This window comes from Neofelis nebulosa, chromosome 6 (genome assembly GCF_028018385.1).
Source record: "Neofelis nebulosa isolate mNeoNeb1 chromosome 6, mNeoNeb1.pri, whole genome shotgun sequence".
Taxonomy (NCBI): Eukaryota; Metazoa; Chordata; class Mammalia; order Carnivora; family Felidae; genus Neofelis; species Neofelis nebulosa.
In genome coordinates this window covers 92940716-92962777 of record NC_080787.1, presented here as the reverse complement: position 1 = coordinate 92962777, position 22062 = coordinate 92940716, and the positions used below count along the sequence as shown (strand labels likewise).

Below are 22062 nucleotides of genomic sequence, written 5' to 3'. Positions count from 1 at the left end.
GGCCGCAACAGAGCAGCTGGGCAATCTCAGTGGTTCCCAGAGAAGTCAGAAGTGGGGCAGGGGGCGCAGGGGGAGTGGGCAGGGGGAGATGCCAGCCACAGAGCACAAGGACAGGCCGAGTCTTGGATGCAGGGAAGGAGAGGGCCAAGGTAATGAGGTCTTGCTGGGAGCTGGGGGCTGCCAGGTGTAGGAAATGTGGAAAAGGGACACCGGTCTGGAGAAAGCTGTATTTGATTTTAGCCACGCTGAATGTGAGGAACCAGTAGGGGGTGCAGGGCTGGAACTTGTGAAGGGAGTAAAAGTGGAAGCAAATGGGCTGGAGAGAGAGAGAGTAAAAATCTTTAGCACCTGGGGCGCCTGGGCGGCTCAGTCAGTTAAGTGTTGGACTCTAGATTTGGGCTTAGGTCATGATCTCTCGGTTTGTGAATTTGAGCCCCGCCTTGGGCTTTGAGCTGACAGCATGAAGCCTGCTTGGGATTCTCTCTCCTCCTCTCCCTCCGCCCCTCTCCTGCCGTGTGCTCTGTTTCTCTCTCAAAATAAGTAAGTAACTTGAAACAAAAGTCTTTAGCACCCTGCATTTGTATGTTCCACTGTCTTTAGGGTTAGTCTCTCAGTAACTCCTTGACCATGTCCCCTGGTGTCCTCGTATATAAGATGAGGGGTCTTGCAGTTTGATCTTCAAGCCCCTCCTCGCTCAAACCTCCTTTCATTGTTCCCGATGGCTGAATACCACTCAATACTGATAAACACCGATTCCACCTCCTGCTTTGTTGATTCTCATAGTGTTGGAAAGACGAATTTAGTGACCAAATCAGCCAGCAATAGCTGACATTTACAGATCACTTACTATGTGCCAAGCACTGTGTTCTTGGCAACCTATGTGCAGCAACTCATTTAACCTTCACAGCAGCCCGGTGAGATAGGTACTGTCACTGTCACCACTGCCGCCATCATAAGGACCGCCACCACCTTCCTCCTCAGCGTCACCATCATTACCATCTGTAGTTTATAGATGAGGAACTGAAGCAAAGAGGGGTTTAAGTAACTTAACCCCGGATCTCTACCAAGTGAACAGCAGAGCTGGGGTTAAGTGCACGGTCTGTGTTTAAGAGTCTGGCTGTGACACCGCTGTGCCCCGCTAGCTCTACACCATTCTAGCATTTGCACCCCCAGACCACACAACCTCTCGAATACAAGGCTGTGAAGATGCAGGGTGCTTGTGTTGAACCAGAAATGGCTTGACCTAACTCACTTCTCCCGAACCATTCCCAGCCAGCCCTGTGGGGTTTGCCTTCTTACAGAACACACACAGACCCTGTCATCAGGTCCCTGATCCATGTTCAGACAGACTTGGGTTCTCTGTGGGGAGCTGTCTGGTTTCCCTGGTCAATTCACTTTGCTTCTGGTGGTCATGGCCATTGGCCCCACACACCTCGTTCACCTTGACTCCTCACGGAGGGAATTCCTGGGCGAATGGCTGAAAAAGGCAGGATTCTTAGGGTGTCTACTGCCTGCTGCCCAGGGGAGCTCACCGCACACATGGTTCTCCACTGCCTATAAGCAGATGCTGCACACGTCTCCACCTCTCACCCCAGACCTTGCTCCTCATTCTCCAGACCCACGTACGCATATGCCCGTGGGACGCTGCCTGTGGGTGTCTCCACATGTCCAGATGTAAGCTGTCAACTCTCTTTCTCCCAGTCTACCATTTCTGTGTTTCCAAGCCACCGAATGTCTAAGCAAGACCCCTGTAGTCACCCAGTCCTGTGGCTTCTGCTTCCTGAAAACAGTTTAAATGCATCTCCTTCCTCAGCTCGGCCTGAACTTCCGGGGCTGCGGCCTCCCACTAAGTTCCTTCCTTCTGGTCTGCTTCCCCCGTACCCATTCTCCACCTTGCTGCCAGGCGAGTCGAGAATTTGGGCGTCATCCTTGTGCAGGGGCCGTGCTAGTCTTCTCTGTATCCTTCCAGTTTTAGTACGTGTGCCGCCGAAGCCAACGCCGTCAAGCTACTCAAAAAGGGAAACTGTCCGTGTTGCTTCTGTAGCGTTCAGGACCAAGTACGGGCACAAATGGCTCTCTGTGACCTGGAACCCGCCTCCCAAACCCGCCGTATTTCCCACCGCTGCCCTTCCCATCTTCACACACCAAACTCCAGATCTACCAAGATATGAAATTGCCACTTTGTTTTACCTGTCATTCCACCACTGAAGGAATGATGCTGTGTCAAAAAAATTTTTTACTGGCATCTTGTGTCTCTTTACGCTGATAATAAATGGTTGACTGTAGTTGATTTTTTTCTGTTTTCTCTGCTGAGTGCTTCCTTTTGGCAGACTTTCCCCAAGGAGAGACAGCCAAGGAGAAAGGTGTTCTCTTTCATCTCCTGACGTGGTGGGGGACAGAATGATAAATCAGACACTGACGCTACCCTCAGCGGTAGGTGAGACATGAACACATAAAAACTCTGGTAAAAGATAAATGCTGATAAATACCCCAAGAGAGGGACAAATAAGTTGGCTTGGACCCTGTGGTGGGGAGAGTCCTTCCGGCCCAGGAATGCAAGAGATGGAGCCCACTGTGCCTCTCTCCACTGTTCCCCTGCTCTCGCAGTCCTGAAGGTAACTCACTTTTCCAAGTCATGACACTTCCCGAGGGGCCCTCTTCCCAGCACAGAAAGGAGGAAACAGTGTCTTTCTTTGGCTAACAAGGCTTTCAGGAATCTGGAGGTTTAAAAATGGTGGTCCACAGACCATGTGATCTGAGTTGTAATAGGCGTAAGGAGCACCAGTACGGCTGGATCCTCATCTTTCTGAGACAACCCCCACTGTCAAGGACCCTCTCTCCACCATTAACATCTCAGACAGGTAGATGACATTAGTGCCGAAGGGATAAAGGAGGCAAAGAGGTGTCTTTAAAGAGTTAAAATGGACGTGGAACACATCTGTGGCAGGGAAGGACAGGGCATTACACCAGCTGCTCGGAGGCAGGTGGTGTGGGCTGACTGGGTGGATGTGCCCTATGTCTTAGCATCAGCTAGATCAACCCCTTCTCCTTAAAAGCAGCTTTTGCAAGTCACTGTCCCGAAGCTTTTCCTATGAGTGCATATTAGCTTTGGGACACTGTTAGGATGGAGCACCGCCCACAAACGCTTGCGGTTGCATCCTTAGCAACCATTCGCTTTACTTGCTGTTGCTGGGTATTTATTCCCCAGGCAGGGCTCTCCAGTGGTTGTAGAGTGTCCAATTTCGGGTGTTGGATAACTTTAAGATTCGTGTGCAGTAGGTGGAGGCCCAAAGGGAACTGCACGTTCCACCTCTTCCACAGCATGATACACATAGTAAATGCTCAATGAAGACTGGTTACAGGAATGGACACATCCTCGGGTAAAAGACAAATCAAATTGCTAAGAAATATCCAAAGTTCGAAGTTTGACATGACATACTGTGCAGAGGCAGCCAGTAAATTACTCATAGAACAAACCACAAGTGACTGAAATATGGGGTAGTAATTTTTGTAAGCTCAAGTGGTTTATGCAGTCCTCAGGATCTCTCGATGGAATTATAGCCCCGTAATTCAAATAGCTCCCATTTCCTTGACACACAGACCATGGATCTGAATCCCAAATCCTGCCCATGGTTGGTATACTGCGTTTTTCTCCACCCTTGCGGTCTTACGCTGCCCAACAAAATCTTTTGTATGTACCTCTCGAGTGTGAGGTACATTCACCTCCTCTTTGTCTTATATTGTTTTTCTGTATTATAATGTATTTAACTTATTAATGAGACTACATCCAATAAAACTGGCTTTCTTATGGGGTCGTGGAAGTTTATTCCTTTTACCTACCAGCTTTTAATCCTATAGGAAGCAGAGTGATGTTAGTGGTGCTTTCTTTGCTCAAGTCTTAGCATGTATGGACTTAACCTGATCTCTGCACACAAAAATAGAGGGAGAAATCCCTGGTAGGTAGGTGATAAGCCTTCTTCTTTACTTTTTTCCTCTCCTGCTTCAAGCCTTCCCTGATATGAGGAATTTGAATTCATTGTAATTGAATAGCTATTGTTGTTAGCTCTCTTTCCTATAGATGGTCTTATACATATGCAGCTAGTACTTTAAAAGCAGATACGTCACTGGGGCACCTGGGTGGCTCGTCGGTTAAGCGTCCGACTTCGGCTCAGGTCATGATCTCACGGTCCGTGAGTTCGAGCCCCCACGGTCCGTGAGTTCGAGCCCCGCATCAGGCTCTGTGCTGACAGCTCAGAGCCTGGAGCCTGTTTCAGATTCTGTGTCTCCCTCTCTCTCTGCTCCTCTCCTGTTCATGCTCTGTCTCTCTCTGTCTCAAAAATAAATAAACGTTAAAAAAATTTTTTTAAATAAAAGCAGACATGTCAGGTACAGTTATAAAGCAACTTATTATTATTTTTTTTTAACTGGCCTTGCAAAGTTAGCCACAGTAGGACTAGTTGCCCCCCTAACACTGGGTGAAATTTTAGGCAAGTGTCATTGTTTATCTGCTTACTCTTGCATGGTGAATAATAGTTGGGGGTCTCTTTAGTCTCTCAAAACAGGTGCAGTTCTGTTATGGATATGTGTAGTTGTGTAATAATCAAAACTCTGAATTGCATTCAACACTGAAGCTGCTCCCTTGCTTTGCTCGAATCTCCACCAGAAGAGTGCATGGTACTTTTATTTTGTGTCTTCTGTCGACCTGTACCTCCTGACCCCTTTCCCACCCCATACGTGCATTGGCTAGCCATAACTTCTGACCATTCTAGGGTTAGAGCAGAGGAACGCAGAGGAAAACATGTCTAACTTGACTGCCACCAAAATGGTTGCAGATATTTGTAGATGTGTAAAGATGCCTCTGTGGTGGGCACTTCCACAGAAATTTTGGAGACCTCCCTGGCACTGGGAATCTTTCATCTGGCAGTTCCCATGACAGGCAAATTCATCTCCCCTTGGTTGGAACTCTACCGCTTTTCCAAAAGTGTCTTGAGCAAAGTGCCTTGAAGATGGTGCCATTATCTCTGTCTCTCTTTATGCTAAAATGTAGACCTCTCCACTAAAATGTTGAGCTCTCTACCAAACCCCAAGGGTGACTGGAAACTACTCCCACCCTTCCCCCACCTCTGCTAGACCTGCTTACGTGGTTTGAGACTCCACTGCAGAGTGGGATTCGTTGGAGCCTACTGTCCTGGGGCCTCAGTAGAAAGTGAGAGTATGCTCCCAATTTTACGTCCTGTAAAACATGGCATATACGTGTGAAAGAGAATCAAATAATTTTTATGTGGGCTTGCTAGTCATAAGCCACCGATATCCTCACCTAAATGGGCAGGACTTGGGTGTCTCTCCTCAGGCTGGATGTGGGAGGCTTTTATCACAATGGCTGTGCTCCAAGCAGCTGCACCTTTCCTGTTCCTTCTCATGGGCTCCTGCAAAATAAGAGAATGAAATATTCTCTGTTAGTCCAGTGAACTGGTTGATCTTGCTCTCAGATCCTGAGGAACTCTGAAGCTATCTATCCCCTTGGTATACAGGAATATTTCCAAGTGTCCTTTTCTTTCAGTAACTTAGAATGAAGTTAACATCCATATATAAAAATTAATCATATAATCAATCTATGGGTATCTATTGCTCACCTTGTGCTTTGTTCTGTGCTAGTGATTTGGAGGGGCTAAATATATATATGAGAATATAAACTATGTATATGTGAAAAGTATCTGGCAAGTGGGCAAGGGGGGCTGTCAGGGGGCCTGGGTTGGTGACTAGTAGGAGCCCTTGGCCTTATGGAAAGCTGGTGGAATTTGATGGGAAAGATTAGTTATTAAAATTTCTCATCTAAAGCCAAGAATGAAGGATAAATTTTTCATAGAGGTTTATTCCCAAATTGTGATTCGGGGAAATTGAAATGATTTGTGTTTTAATTATGCCTATGTATTAGATGAAGGTTAATCTAAGACTTATAAAAATAGTAGAAATCAATGCTTTTAAAGTCTGGGTGTTATGTGCTGGGTGCCATAGTGGTGCCCCTGACTAGTTGAATACGGTGGAGGGGTCCTGGTGAGAGTAAGTGGCAAATGGGTTTGTAACCAGGTCTGTGAAAGACACTAGAGCCTGGTGGATGCCAAAAGGAGGAGTTTGGACTTGGTGTGGGATGCAACGGGGACTTTCAAGTGGAAGGAAGATCAGCAAAACGATAAAGGAAGATTAATCCAGCAGCATTGGGTTTTAGAAGGGAAGAATAGAGTGTCTTATAGAACAGAGTGTTCCTTCCTTTTGTTCACATTGTTGCTCTCAACTTCTCAACTTGGGTCCTTATTGCTTCTTGTCAGAATTTCTTGCTCTGATGATTCCTTACCCCCCTACAGAGTAATCTCAACTCAGTAGCTTGATTGTCAAAGGCTTCCGATATCTGGTTCCTAAATTATTATTTTTGTGCTCCTCTATGTGAAGCTTTTTGATATGAACTGTATTCTCCACCTAAAAAGCTGCATTATTCAAAATTGTGTCATATCCTTGGCTGCCTTCATGTCTTGGTTTATAGAGTTTTCATCCTTAATGGCTTGTGTGTTTCCATTCCATGCCTTATGGCCATATCAAATTCATCCTTCTCCAGGAAGTCTTCCTGCTTTGAGAAATGGTTCCTTCTTTTTAATTTCTGAAGTAATCGCTGTTTGTCGGTCCATTGAGCACACCTAGCATGTGCCTATATGCTTTTCTTTTTATCTCGTGTTGGATACCACATCCTACATTCTAGATTATAAACTTCCAGAGATGACACCTGGGTTTCCATATTTAAAAAATTTTCCTCTAGGCCTCAGTAAATGTATGTTGTCCAAGGTAAAGACAGTGGAAGTAGAGGGGAAGATACAGATGCATGAATGATTTTGAAGGAAGAATTCACAGAACTTTGTGATTACTGAGTTATTGAGATCCTTCTTGGGGGCCTATTTTTATTTGTATGCTGTTTAAACTCTTGAGATAATGGGTTCCATATACATCCATACTCCTGTGCAAAGAAATTCTTCCTTTTATTTGTCCTAAATTGCCCTTTATACTGATGATCCTATTTAAAGCATAAGGTCTATATGCCTTTTAAAGGTTAGGGCACTGTTTAGCCAGACGCCCAAATATTTATATACTGAGACCTACACGAGTGTTGTCTGATTAATACCTGTCTTCTTGGGAAAGCTGTGAATAATGTCAACATGAACTACATTATTCCTGCTAAAAATTCATCCATTTAGTTTAACTTGCATGTAATGACACCTGAAAGTCAGGAGCTGTTTGCTGAGCGCTGTTGCAATACTGTTGTAGCTCATTCATAACGAATGGCGATGAAGTACCCTCAGCATACCAAATGGGAGCATCAGCATAAATGGGAAATTTAGGGGCTCCTGGAAACCTTTAATATGTGATGAATATAAAAGGAAAATGCAGTGGGTCTCAGAGAAATCCTTGTTTGGAAAAAAAGACGCTTTCAGTAATAAAATTGAATTGGAAGTTAAAACTATGATATTAACCACATGCTTTATGTTAACGCCAGCTGAAATTTATCAAAATAGCTGAACAACGACGAAGGTGGAGCTGGAGCTATTAAATAGACTGAGGAGGGGCTGGGGAAAGGCAGAAACTCTCCATTTTCTTTTCATCCTTCTCCTTCCAATTTTTGATTCCTTCTTTTCTCTCCTGTTGTAAACATCAGCCTGTCCTCTCTCCTCTCTCTCATCTTTCCTACCCTGCGAGCCTACCTTCCCTCCTCAGCCGTCCTATTCCCTCTCTGTTGTAAGTTACAGAGTTTTGCAATTTGAGGAACCTTGAGACCATCTGATTTAGTCTCCTCCTTCTCATAGATGAGGCTAAAAAGCCCAAGAGGAATTAACTTCCTTGCTCAAGCCAGCCAGTGAGTGATAGGATCTGCCTGGGAAGCATCACATTTTAGTATCGAAAGGGCCTGGGATGTCATCTGTGCCACTCATCTAACCAATGCAGGAGCACGTTCTAAAATATCTAGAGTTAGCCTGGGGGAGAATATTTCCAGGGAAGGTAGCCTACTTCTTGGTTAGACGTGTTATTCTGTTGTTGGAACATTCTGATAGAAAGCTATGTTTTAGATTAAATTCTGATTCCCTTCCATTTTCTTCCACTGTTCCTACTTCTGTCTACTGAGTTTCAATGAAGGTTTCCTTTCCTGTGTTTGGTCTTTAAATTTGTGATGAAGGAACTGCACTTTTTAAACCTTATCTTCTGTAAACCAAACACCGCTGATTGTGTTAATGGTTCCTCCTGTCACATGGGTTACGCTTTATCTCTTACCTCTTTAGAGCCCTCCCCTTGGTGATCTCTAGTCAATGTCACCCTTAGAGAATGGCAACAGATTTAGACACAATACTTCAAACAATATTTAATCCACACAGACTGCAGTGTCATCATTACCTATCAAGATCTGGAAATTTGATCAGTTTATTAGTGCTCATCATGTTAGCTTATTGGGAGATTAGACTCAGCTGAAACCCTCATGTCTTCTCCATTTACACTGCCAACAAGCCAGATCTTTCCAGCTTCTCATATCTGATTATGTAGATGATTATAACATTAAGTCTTAATCGCTATTCCCATCAAATTTGATCATTTTGGTTTTGTACAATTTTCCCCAGCAACCTCGGTTCTTTCTGGATTGGTAGCCTTCATCCACGTTCCCACGTTTTACAGTGTGCCGGCAGCTTCCTGCTGAACAGCCAACTTCAATCAAGGTGTAAGTTTATTTGTAACTACAATTAATTTATTTCTAACTACAGTGATATCTGCCAGATAGGATGTTGGTGACAGAGTCACTTGATACAGAGTGGAATGGAGTACTTCTTTGCCCGTATCAGTTAAGGTTCATTTGATTATAAGCAATGGAAATCAACTAGAAAAAACCATTATATCTCACAGAGTTAAAGGAAGAATGGGACAACCAAATCTCAGAATGGGCAATTCTACAGGTAAGTGTTCGTGATGTCTTCTAGAGATTGGTGACTCCCAGTCTCTGGGTTTTTTCATTCTATCTTTCAAAAGTCTTCATGAAAAACATCTAATTGGTCCCACTTGGGTGCCACTGAGGTCCCTGGAGCTGTCTTGGTCCCTGGACCCCCCACTCTTGGTTGACTCACTATGCTCTGAGTCATGGAGTCAGAGGTACAAAATTTTGTTCCATATGCACAGAGCCATCAGGACCCAGCTCCTGTGCCCTTGACTTCCAAGCAAAGAGGGAACAGTATAGGCTGGTAAGCCCCACTGAGGCCTACTAAGGGGACAGCGAAGTATGAAGAGAGTGCCAAAGGAAGAGAGTGTGCTCACTGGAATATATGAGAATGGAGCTTCATTAGCGTATAACACAGCAAGGTCAGGACAGTAAAAAGATTTTTGCAAGCAGCTCTGCAGTGCTGGAGAGCAAACGTGGGAATGGTGGCAGGTTTAAAGACGCTACCAAATGGAGTTTCACTGTAGGGGTGATTCTGCCATAATTTTGCTGACCTCATTCGCTCAGCAAACAGTCATCAAATGCTCATTATGTGTTTACCATGTGTGAGTCATTACTACAGGGTTAGGAAAACCATGGTGAATAAGGCAGATATAGTCTTGCTCTGGTGGGGCTTATCATTTAGTGTGTGTATGGGCATATAATAGACAAGGAAACAGGATAACAGTAAGTGTTATAAAGAACACAAAATGGGGTAGTGTTAAGAAGGACAACTGGCCTGGCGCATGGTCTGGGAAAGCCGTTCTAAGAAGATGACGGTTGAGCCGAGGTCTGAACATCTCAGGAGACTGCCATGTACTGATTTGGGGGGACTAGTGGTATCTGGCTTGTTTAGTGTTGAGTCCTCCCCAGTAATTCTAGTATCTGAAAGTGAATCACAAACACAGCACGTCTGAGGGCCCAGCTGTAGGTACGTCGCTATCAGGCGATGACTCTTGACGTGGCTCTGAGAACATGGCGGCTTTGGTGGCGTGAATGAGGCAGTAGTCCTTGGAGTTACCCAGCTTGGTATGGATGTATGAAGAATAGGCAGAAATTTAGATTTAGCTTCCCAAAGCTTCATAATGAAGAGTGGGAAGTTCTGATCCCACCCCGCCCTCCCCCTCAATTGCACTGCTCGGAGTTGTCCTCCATTTTCCCATTGGCTCCCTCCTTAGACAGAGGTCCTGGAAGGACTCAGAGAGTTCTCAGAGATCAGCAGGCCAAAATCTGCATTTGATAAATGAGAAAACTGAGAGGTTAGTTGCCTTGTCTAAGATCACACAGGTAGTTAGGGCTTCCTCTGAGGATTTGACTCAGGTTTTCTGTTCCCTGGTTCAATCCTCATTCTTTCAGATCACCCTGGCGCTGAAGCTACAGGGGTGTTTTTTGAGAACTACATTTCAAACTAGGGTGGGATCCAGGTTCACATTTAGTGTTAAAAATAATTATTTCATAAAACTTCTAAAGATGAAATTAGTATTAGATAAGAAACTGTTTTATAATCAAATATTATATAGGTCAGTAAAATATATTATTGAGAACAATTAATAAGTGACAAATATGTTATAAAACTATTAAACAGTTACGGAATTACTCAAAGGGCCAATTGACTTTATAGTGGTGGGGAATGGGAAAGTGGATCATGGGAAACTGCAGGGAGGAGCTCATGATTAACCTGTGTCTTAAAGGAAAAGTAGTAATTCACTGATGTAGTGGAGGTGGGAAGTACAGGAGAGCCATCCCGGAGAGACTAGTGTAAGCAATGGGTTAGGGGGCTATGTAGTAGGGAAGTTTGGAGAAAGAGGCCAGACAGGAGAGTAGGAAGGCAGATAGGACTAGGGTGTTAAGAGCCTTGTTTGTTTTGCCAAAGGCTTTTAGCCATCCGATAGAAAAATGCTGTTCAAAACTACTGATCACTGTCTGTGATCTTGGACACGTTTGATATTTGTGCTGTCCAATATGGCAGCCACATGTAGCTCCTGAGCCCTTTTTAGCTACTGAGCGCTTGAAATGTGACCAGTGCAATGGAGGGATTTTGATTTTAGTGAATTAAAATGTAAATTTTAATAGACACACACAGTTAGTGGCCATCATATTGGACAGTGCAACTTTAGAACGTGTGGGGCCATAAGCAGTTCTAGGTAGGTGAGTGATACAATTAGATATGTGTTTAATGATTCCTCCAATGGAGGAATTGTTACTATGAAGCTATATTTATGCAATTCTATGACAATCAAATAAGGAAAAAATAAATTCATTGATTTTTGTATCAACTAGCCTTAAAATGAAAACAATGATGATTTTGGTTTGTAGGAAGCTCAAAAAATAGGCTTTTTTTTTTTTTTAATTTTTTTTTTTTAACGTTTATTTATTTTTGGGACAGAGAGAGACAGAGCATGAACGGGGGAGGGGCAGAGAGAGAGGGAGACACAGAATCAGAAGCAGGCTCCAGGCTCCGAGCCATCAGCTCAGAGCCCGACGCGGGGCTCGAACTCACGGACCGCGAGATCGTGACCTGAGCTGAAGTCGGATGCTTAACCGGCTGCGCCACCCTGGCGCCCCAAAAATAGGCTCTTCTAATGCGTATACTCCTGGGATCAGAAGGAATGCTCCAGTAATAGTGTTAGTAGCCATTGTATTGTGACATATCAATAAAAAGATAATGGTACATAAAATACTGTTAAAACTTACATTATTATTTTTTTTCTAAAGTAAGCTGCATGTCCAACATGGGGCTTGAACTCATGACCCTGAGATCAAGAATTGCAAGCTCTACTGACTGAGGCAGCCAGCTACCCCATAAACACTGTTTTATTAAGGTCCCCCTTCTTTCCTTAGATTGTTAGAATGCTGCATTTCTGTAAGGTTTCTGAAATTTCATGTATATATTAAGAATGTAATAATTAAAAAAAATCCATCCTAGTTCATTTATCTGTCACTAGTTAAGTTGCAAATTACGTGGTGGCTAACAGGGAAATCTTAAATCTTTCATTAGCACAGGATAGTCTCCAGAGAGCCTGTGACTTCAACACACATTTTGGATATATTCCAAGCTAGGGAAGATATCTTTCAACATTCCTAAAAACAAAACAAAGAAATCCTTTTAGCTCCTGAAGGGCTAAGGTCTTGTTTGGCCCACTTGGGGTGGGACTTGGGCTGCGGCGGGGGCATGGTGTCTACTTCCCACCCAGACTACAGTGTGAATTCACCTCCCCTCCTGTTCCCTGGAGCCTGTTTTGGTTGATCTAGTTCAGGATTTCATGACAGGCCTAAGCGCCTGATCTCAGCTACTCTAGAGAAGATGTAACCCTCAGAAATCGGTCATGGAATACCTCATCCTGCTATGTGTCCCAACCCCCAGCCGCCTTGACTGGCCTAGGGTTAGGCCAAGAGTCCAGATCCAGATCGGTACCATAGGAAAATTATACACCATGACAAATCAGAGCTTTTCTGTTTGTTTGTTTTGTTTTGTTTTTGTTTCTCTTCCTTCCCCTTTTCCTCCAAAGCTAAGGATATACCCAGACTTCCTATGGGTACCCAAGGCCCCATCCAGAACTAGGCCGATTTCTGGGCATGCAGGAAGGTTGGGGACCAGGCAGATGTGCAGTTTTTCCAGTCCTTTGAAGAGGTGAGCAGGGCTTTTGGACATCATATTTATCCCCCCACCCCCTGCTTTTACAGGTCTCTAATCTCAGAAACCAGGCGGAAAGGATACCAAGTCACCCACAAGAGGGCAGCAAATGATTTCCATTCCAGTTTTCTTTCTCTGCCACAGAGCTTCTATTTAGTCAAGAAATAAAAATTTGATGCTGACGGGAGGAATGGGGCCCGGGGTTCATTTCCCTGTGCAGCTTTTGCACAATTCTCATGTACCGTTGTTAGTACAGCTTATTGCTGGAGTGTGGCAAGTCCCGGCTGGTGGTCTCCTGGCCCGAGCAGGCAGGATGGGGAGGCCTGTGGGACCTGGCCTTCCTCTCTGCTCAGCATTCAAGGTCAGGATTTGTTCCTGAGGAAAGGAACAACACAGACCTGCATTTGGTATTTTTCTTGTTTCAACCTCCTTGTTGTGAAAGATTCCTCAGTTTGTGCTTCGGCCCAAATTATCAGATGCTGGTCAGTTGCCAATATGCCCAAACAGGAGACTGAACAGGTAGAGATGTCTCCAGGCCAGAGGACTTTCCCTCATTGGTCATCATGAGGAATACTGCCCTGTTGGTGAATGGAGTGTGATTATTCCCGCGTGCCCGCAGGGTGAGACTCAGACAGACCTCGGTTCAGTTGTGAGATGGCCTAACCCGGCATCCTTTGATCACCTCCTTCTCTCTGCCCTTCTTTCTCATGAGAGGGGCTTTCTGTGGTCTCCGGGTCCAAACCAACAAATATTTATTAAGCACCTCCACTGGGTAGGTGCTCAAATGACGCTAATAACAACAACTTATTTATTTATACACATTTGTGTATGCCCAGCTGATACCACGATGTTTAATGAATCCCCTAAACAACCCTATGAGGTAGGTATTATTCCAAGTTTATAGATGAAGGAATCGAGGCTGTGAGAAGTTAAGCAGTTTGTCACTTAGCTAGCCCAGGGGAGGAGCAGGAATTCAAACCTACGTGTGGCTGACTCCAGTACCCTAACTGGGGTGCCCACTGGTTTTCTTCCTAGAAAGGCCTTTAGTCTCAAAGACCTTGTAATTTAATGTGGTGGTTTTCCACTTGAGTGCACATCAGAATCATCTGGAGGGCTTTTAAAAGTTTTTTTTTTTTTTAATGTTTATTTATTTTTGAGAGAGAGAGAGAGAGAGAGAGAGAAAGACAGGGTGTGAGCGGGGGAGGGGCAGAGTGAGAGGGAGACACAGAATCTGAAACAGGCTCCAGGCTCTGAGCCATCAGCACAGAGTCCGATGTGGGGCTCGAATCCATGAACCGCGAGATCGTGACCTGAGCCGAAGTCGGACGCTCGACCGACTGAGCCACCCAGGCACCCCTGGAGAGCTTTTAAAAATCCCAATGGCCAGGGTCCTATCCCAGGCCAGTTAAAGGTGTGTGTGTGTGTGTGTGTGTGTGTGTGTGTGTAGGTGTGTGGACGGGGGTGATGTCATAGGCACTGACATTTAAAAAAGCTCCCCAGGTGAGTCCTGTGTGCAGCCAGAGTTGAGAAGCCCAGCCCTTGTGGACAGGAAGGGATAGGTGATGTGAAGTCCAGGCAGCCAAAAGAAGAGAAGGGTACACTTGTTTAGGTAGGGATCAGGGGTGTTGCACACCCCTCTCCAGCAGACAGTTGACTGTTCCTGTGGAGGTGGGTACTTACATGCGAAAAAAGATCCCCTTTGGTAACAGTGACAATAACATTTTTTTCAAGCACTGGCCCCTCGTAAGGCAGTTTTACATTTGACCATTATTAATGCTTTTAATCCTCACAACAAGCTAATGCAGTAGGGCCCTACCTCTTCATCGAGTCTAAGATGCTGTGGGTTCTAAGATGCACCATCATTTTATGTACACTAAGAAAGAAAGAAAAAAAAAACACTACCAACTAGTTTTACGTCCCTGTAAATGATGATTTTTTTTTTCAGAGATGTTAACATGTGAGAAAACATGCATCTTGAAATTAATGAAGCATGGTGTTGTTATTTCCCTTAATAGATGAGGAAATGGAGGCGAGGGAAGGTGAGTGTCCAAGATCACCAGGCAGGCAGGCGCATGAGCGTTTACCGTACCGTCAATATTCTGCCTCAATGTAATTTGTAATGGCAAGATTAAGTTTCATATAAATATGCCCTAATTACTTTAATTACTCCCTAATTTTAGTTGATTATATCTTGATGCAGGTTTTTATATGTGTCTTTTCCCAGGGCACTGCCAAGCATACATTAGGTGCTGACTATTTTACAGCCAGTGATTCCGTTAAACCACCCCCACTGGTTCTCATGTGTCCGGTGTGAGATTGAGGCTGGGACCTCGCAGGCCTCTTGTAGAGCTTTCGCATTTCACCACTTCATGATGAACTCTGTGGATGGTGGGATGCTGATCGGCTGCACATGGCTGCTTTCTTTGTCCAGCCTCTCAAGGCTCAGGTCGGCCGGCCTCGGATGGTCCTCCGCTCTGCACTCACTCGGCCGCTCTCTGGGACTAATGACTACTGGTTGCATAGTGATTCAGGTCTCGGGTACATTGCTTCCCATCGAGCATCGGAAAGTGAGTGGATGGCTGTGACCTGAAGGCTGGGCGCACTTGATGATCAGGAAACAGTTGCTGGGGCTTTTTGATTCTGACAGAGCCAAGTGTTTTCACTGCAAACATCTGTAGACGTTCCTCATGCATGATCCCTGATCAGATCTTGGCACTTCTACAAGAAGCCTGACCAGTTTCTGGTAGAGCCTTTCCTTCTCTTCTGAAGGCTGGAGTTCAGACGTTAATGAAAGTGGCAAAGTTTATAGTTTAGGGGGGAAGGTGGCAGGTTATCTCAGCTGCTTGAGGGTCTGGTTGGTCATACCTGAAAACAGTCAGTACCTCACTCTGACGTAAGTATAGCTGGACCCCGACCTTCCTGTCCTTTATCAATCCTCATCTGTTGGTCTGGGTATTACAGGATTTTCCCACATGCACTGGGGCCACAGCTGAGACATCATTCAACTGTTGGTGGGTCACGTGGACGTGTTGCTTATTTTCTTTCACAGGAAGTAGAATACTAATAGGCAGGGCTCGCATCTTGAGATTCCAAGACCATTCCTGATTTACCAGAAATACATTGTTTTGGTTATTTATTGTTGTATAACAACCTCCCCTCCCCCAAATTTAGGAACTTAAGACAAAGGCCGATTTATTAGCTCTCATTTGGTTCTGTAGGTTGACTGGACTCAGCTGAGCAGTTCTGCATGTGTCACTTGGAGTCTCTCATGTGACTGTCGCCAGATGGTAAATGGAACTGGAGTCATCTGAAGCTAGACTTGGAAGCTGGTAGGACTGAGCCTCCCTCTCTCTCCATAGTCTCAGAGCCTCACCTGTTCATGGAGATTCTCCACCAGGGTAGACAGATTACCTACATGGCGACTCAGGGATCCCAAAAGAACAAAGATGGAAGTTCCTGGCTTTCTCAAGGCTTAGGCCTGGAATTGGCCTAGTGTCATATCTAATCATTAGAAATGTCAGTTAGAGGGCCAGTATAGATGCAAGGGGTGGTTAATAAATGACATTTTTATGGAGGGAGTTACAAAGAACTTTCTGCTGTCTTTAGTCTACCACATATGTTCACACTTTGTGTAGTGATATGGGTGAACGTAGGCCAAGAGACAGATCTGACCCCAAGGATTTTAGGGTGTGAATGGCTTCTCTATTCTTGCTTTGATAAAGATGCCAAATGGGTCTGTGTCCACTGGCAAATGTTTTATTAAGAAGAAATAGGAAAGTGTAGGGGGTGAAAAGGATATTTGGTGTCTCTTTGCTTCGGGCATTGACCATCTAATCTAAGTACAGAAAGGAAACTTAGGCACTTTTCCTAATTGACAATGAGATCTTACCTCTAATAGCTATCATTTTTTTTTTTGGTCATTTTTGCTGTGTTTTGGCTGGTGAAGCCCTTTTCTCAAGTGTTGGTGCCCTCGGAGAGCTCACAGCAGAGCCTCCACTGGGGTGAATGAGAAGAGAGAGTCTAGCTGTCCCCATTTAGACTGCATCTCCTAGAGGACAGGGCCTCTCACCTACCCTTGTAACTATAGCACCGGACACAGGCTCTTCCTGAGTAGACAAGCGGTTAATTGGTTTTCACTGAGCCACCAGTATAAGGAATGAGACAGGGCAAACCTGGGCAAGCATGGATAATGACAAGCACAAGAGACAAAAGAAAACTTAATATCTTCCTACACACAGCTTCATATTCTATGAGAGGACAAAATAGCCCCAAGGGAAATACTTGAGACTGAAATCAGGACAGGATCACTAAGAAAATCTTCAGGGATGCTCGTAAAAAGGGAGAGAACTCAGGAGGGCCAAGTGAGTGTAGGAATAGGGAGAATGTAGTGTGGCTCAGCCTTCTCCAAGTTGTGTGTGCAGGGAAATGGGGAGGAAGCCCTGATAAAAAGCAAATTCTTATTTAGTCATGTGGGGTGGGGTCCGAAAGTCTGCATTTCGAACAAGTTCCCAGCTCTTGCTGATGCTGCCAAGAAGGATCGATGCAGAGACGAAAAATCAGAAAAGTTTTCAGGATGGAGAAAAGGAGGTGAAGTTTGGAGGTGTTGCTAGAGGATCCTGCTAATGGAATCACTTTTCTGTGGACAGCTCTTAACTTAGGAACACTTCTGTAGCAGGACTGTGAGACATCATGAGGCAACGCCCTTCTGGAAGAAAGCTGTGTGGGAGTGAATGGGAGAGCACTGTCTCGGGTTTTGTCTTTTTATGTCGTATAACGCCAGCAAGTTGAATTCAGATATTTTCTTAAATATTCCTTGCTCCGCACTCCCCAGTATATTGGGATTCGATTTTTCTCGTATTACCCGTCAAATGCTTTCAGGGATTCATTCCTGGGGGGCAATAGGGAATTTGCTAATTTTGATACTGCTGAGAGATTATGGACAGATGCTATGATAGCCCCAAATCCATTTGAAGATGAAAATGATGTATCAAGACCTCAGATGGTCAAAAAGATGTGAAATGCTTGAAAAATCTATTGAGAGACCATTTCCTATTTAAGGTTATTATTTGTTTTCATTTTTCCTGCATGGCAAGACTTTAACATTTTTCAGTTCAGTATGGTAACCATTTGAAGTTACCATACTTCTACTTCTAAGAATATGCTTTTAGGCTCCCAATAAAACGCTGTTGATCATAGGGGCACTCAATACTGATGGACTACAGGGGATATTATACCCGAGAAACCACTGGCCTCCACTGTAGCTACATGGAGTTCCGTGTCTCTATTCTATCTGAGATGGATGGGTGCATGGCCACCATTATCACTTCCATGGTGCGGGCTGTTATAGACTGTAATGGGAGGTTAATACCTGTGCCGATTTATGACCTCCAACCACCCCAAGTTACTGTTCAGGTAGACAATATCTCTTCTTATCACATCTCTTCTGTTATAACGTGGGAGATAGTGACCAGGGTCCAGATAAATAATACCACTTGAGTTCAATTAGTGATTTTTCTATCATAGTAGTTATTTCACGTGTACTCTCCCAAGCTCTGTGAAATGTGGTCTCGTGTCTTTCCTGTATAGGAACTGTTGATTTGTGACACTCATTTTCCAGATAATTGTTTTCCTTGGTCTTGTATCGTCACAAACCACTCCCTAGAAAGCTGATCCTGTATCTTCTTCTTTTAAAGTGGTCCAGTTTAGATAAGGAAACATGATTTCAGATTCTTATCCAAAGCCTATGCAAACCACTTTGGTTGAGAAAATTGGTCTGTAAATCTTGCAGGGTTCGGGAGCTTCTTAGGCACTTACATGGGTTCAGGTGGATCAGAAATATTGATACAGCCTGTCCTTCAAATTACAGCATGGCTCCTTGAAGCCAGCCTGTAATTGCAAATACTGAGCAGCGTTATAAGATGGAAAGGACAGATATCTGGATGTTTTGAACTCTAAAAGGAACTTTAATTTCCATTTCAGCTTCAAGTTAGTCCTCTCCAAAGGCAAAGCTTAGTTTGTCCTCTGGGGCTCACCCGGCCGTGATAAGAAACAGGGCCACAGCTCCAGGGGCCACAGCTGAAGGCAGTCAGGTTGAAGTAATGCTACATCTGCCTCATCTGGCTGAGTTGAACTGCGTGGGGTGGTTGTGGTAGCCAGTTACGGAGAATGGCATACAGAGCGCCGATGTGCATGCCCTGTCGGGGAGAAAATCAATGGTAACTGCTACTATTTATTGTATGCTTACTGAGTGCTGGGCTCCGTGTACTCATCATCTCATTTCATTCCATCAGTAGCCCTGCAAGATGGGCATGATCATCCCCATTTCCCAACAGAGAAAGCTACAGCCTGGAGAAGAGAGATCTTCAACTTTCTGCCAGGACGACAATGGAAGGTCTTGTCAATATGGCTAGCTTTAACAGTGACAAAATAGCAATTGGATCGGTCTCCACCTCCAGCCTCATCTATCCTTTCAGCTTCTTTGTCCTGCCTGCCAGCCTTCCCCCGCCACCCACCCGACCCTGCTTTTTCCCTGGGGGAATGCAAGGAGGGCAAGATTTGAAGAGGGGGAAGGAGCAGAGAAAGAGAATGATGTTAGTGGTTTAAGCTAAGAAAAGACCGCACAGACTGAGAGTGGAGATGAATGGAATAGAGTTGCCTCATCTGGATCCTCTAGGCCCATTTTTTCACAGGAAGGAGACACGAATGGCCCAGCAAAGAAGACCCAGTCTTCTTTGCCTGGTGAATGGCAGGAGGGCAGGAATGGCGGAGAGGCTCCCTGGGGCCAGCTGTCTTTGGCATCATTGCCAGCACCAAGGATGCTATGGGGTGGAAGATACAAGAATCTTGCATAAGTGTAGGGGGCACTCTCCTATTCTTGAATTCTGGGTCAGTGGCTTCTATCTCATTAGCATTCAGAATTCAGATAGTTTTTTCACTTTGTTTTCAATACAGGGATCCAGACTTTGGGGGAGCCCCTCCTTTCCTTTGTCACATCTACAGTGTGCCCCGGGGGGGAACTGTGCTGCTTCACGGTGCCTCACGGAGCCGCAAGGTGAGGCACCACAGACCCTGGTTCTGAAAAGTCGAGTCTTCCTTCTGGAATTCTCCATAGCGGCTCTGGGTTTGCAAGGCAGCTTGTCTCCCTCCTTTGAAACTGGGATTATTTGCTAAGCAAAGGCAGCACCATCACATCTTGCTGATGCTCCGAGCAAACATCAGTAGCAAATGATCCTCTTAAGCAAGTGCAAGTGGCTGGAGGCAATGCTGAGGGCTAAAAATATGGAATGGACTAAAACCAAAACAACTGCTCAGCCTCAATGCCACTGCTCGGGAGGACCCCTTTAGAATACTGATGTGGGGAAGGTGTCTTGAAACCGCAGGCTTGAGTAGGAGAAGGCGCTCCTTTCCCTCTGAGCAAATTGCTCACATCCTGGGGCACCGACTCAGACTTTCAGCTTTTCTGCTCTGTCTTTGTGGCTGGAGAGAGGCCCAGGCTCTGAGACCAACTTGGATGAGGGTATAAGAGGACTATTGAGTGGAAAGGCGAATGCCTTCTGTACATTCTGGCTTCTTGATTTCAGCAAGCCGAATTCCTGTGAGCCCAATGGACCATTTCCCATTGCTTTCAATGGATGGCAGAAATCCCTGCTACTTGAGCGAATGGCCTATGTCTCGAGTTTGGAAAAGAGAAATCCTTGGATATCTTTCACATGATCCTTGCTCAGTCTTAGCATTCCTGTCAGCAGTTTATTCTAAATCACAGGAATTCTCTTTTCTGACAGAGGCCTGGGACAGGGCCTCTTTGCACAGAAGGGAGTCAGGGAATGTTGATGGCTGGTGGCACTTGTGTTATTAGGTTACTAATATCACTAGGTTACTGACATAATTGGAGCACATAGAAGTGGGACCACATGAGGGTTCAAGCTTCTCAACTATAGAGCTATCTGTCAGGTGGATATGTTTTCAGATGCTTGTGGTGCTTGTTGGAATTGCCCATGAGATGTTGGTGTTTGCATTTTTCTGGAACCTGATCTCAGTTCTCCTTTCTTCTTACTGGAGTCATTAGGGACCTGTTTGCTTCCCAGGTTGTTGAATTTCCAGCCTCTGTTGGCTCCTCTCCCCCAGGCTGGATCTTCCTGAACACATCTGTAGTCTCAGCTCTGCCCTGGGCCCTAGGACGAATCCCATCTCCAGGTAGGAGAGATTTAATGAGTTTCATGTTTCAGCATGAGTGGCCTTTGGTGCGAGTACAGCCATGACCAATTCTGATAACCTGAAGTTGTATGCTGGTCCAGAGACAACGTCTCACTCTGTGCCCTAGGTCTGAGAATTGATCTTCTGTCTGGTAGTTGTTGCTTTTTCATTGGAGAGTTTAGTTTTTGTGTTATTTGCCTCTTACAAATTATTGTGTCGACAATCTGCCATTTGTTTTGGTTTCTCCAGGATGTGAGCTCTTCTCTTATTAGATGCCTCCCTGTTCTTTCTCCCTAAATACCTTCTACCTGCTGATGGATAGCTCTGGTGCTGCCTGCCTATTGGAGCTGCTGAGTTTCTTTTGTGTTCCTCATGTCCCCTAACTGGGTGCCTTTATTGGTAGCATACTATCTCTTTACGGACTCTGACTAAATGCCCATCCATCCATCCTTCCACCCACCCATCCAACCACCCATGCACTCACTCATCCATCCATCCATCCATCCATCCATCCATCCATCCATCCACTCATTCCTTCCTCCATCCATCTAGGAGTTAATGAGTGTCTACTGTGTGCCAGGCATCATTTTCTGTGACCATGCAAGAGAAAGAGAGAGAGAGAGAGAGAGAGAGAGAATGAGAGAGAGAGAGAGAGAGAGAGGAGAAGGGCAGAGGGAGAGGAGGACAGAGGATCTGAAGTGGGCTCTGAGTTAACAGCAGAGAGCCCGATGTGGGGCTTGAACTTATGAACCGTGATATCATGACCTGAGCTGAAGTCAGATGCTTAACTGACTGAACCACCCATGTGCCCCTCATCTTCTGTAATTATACTCTTTAAAGAACACATTGCACCCAGCGGGCCATATTTCCTTCCAGTGCTTATAACTAGGTCTATCCTTTAATTCCATTATAGGGATTCAGTCATGGGACATTCTTCCCTGATGTCAGGCCCCTCCAGCTGCTCTGTCTAGTTATACTTTATTGAGATTTCTCAAAAAATTTTTTTTAAGTTTATTTATTATTGAGAGACAGAGACAGAGCATGAGCAGGGGAGGGGCTGAGAGACGGGGAGACACAGAATGTGAAGCAGGCTCCATCCAGGCTCCGAGCTGTCAGCACAGAGCCTGACGTGGGGCTTGAACTCATAAACTGTGAGATCATGACCTGAGCCGAAGCTGGACGCTCAACTGACCGAACCACCCAGGTGCCCCACTTTAGTGAGATTTCTTATTTGACC

At 45.1% G+C, this 22062-nt stretch overlaps 1 pseudogene; it reads right to left on the bottom strand.

Moving 5' to 3' along the window:
• Positions 1-1908: 1908 nt before the first annotated feature.
• Positions 1909-1997, bottom strand: LOC131515587 (U6 spliceosomal RNA; annotated as a pseudogene).
• Positions 1998-22062: the final 20065 nt, after the last annotated feature.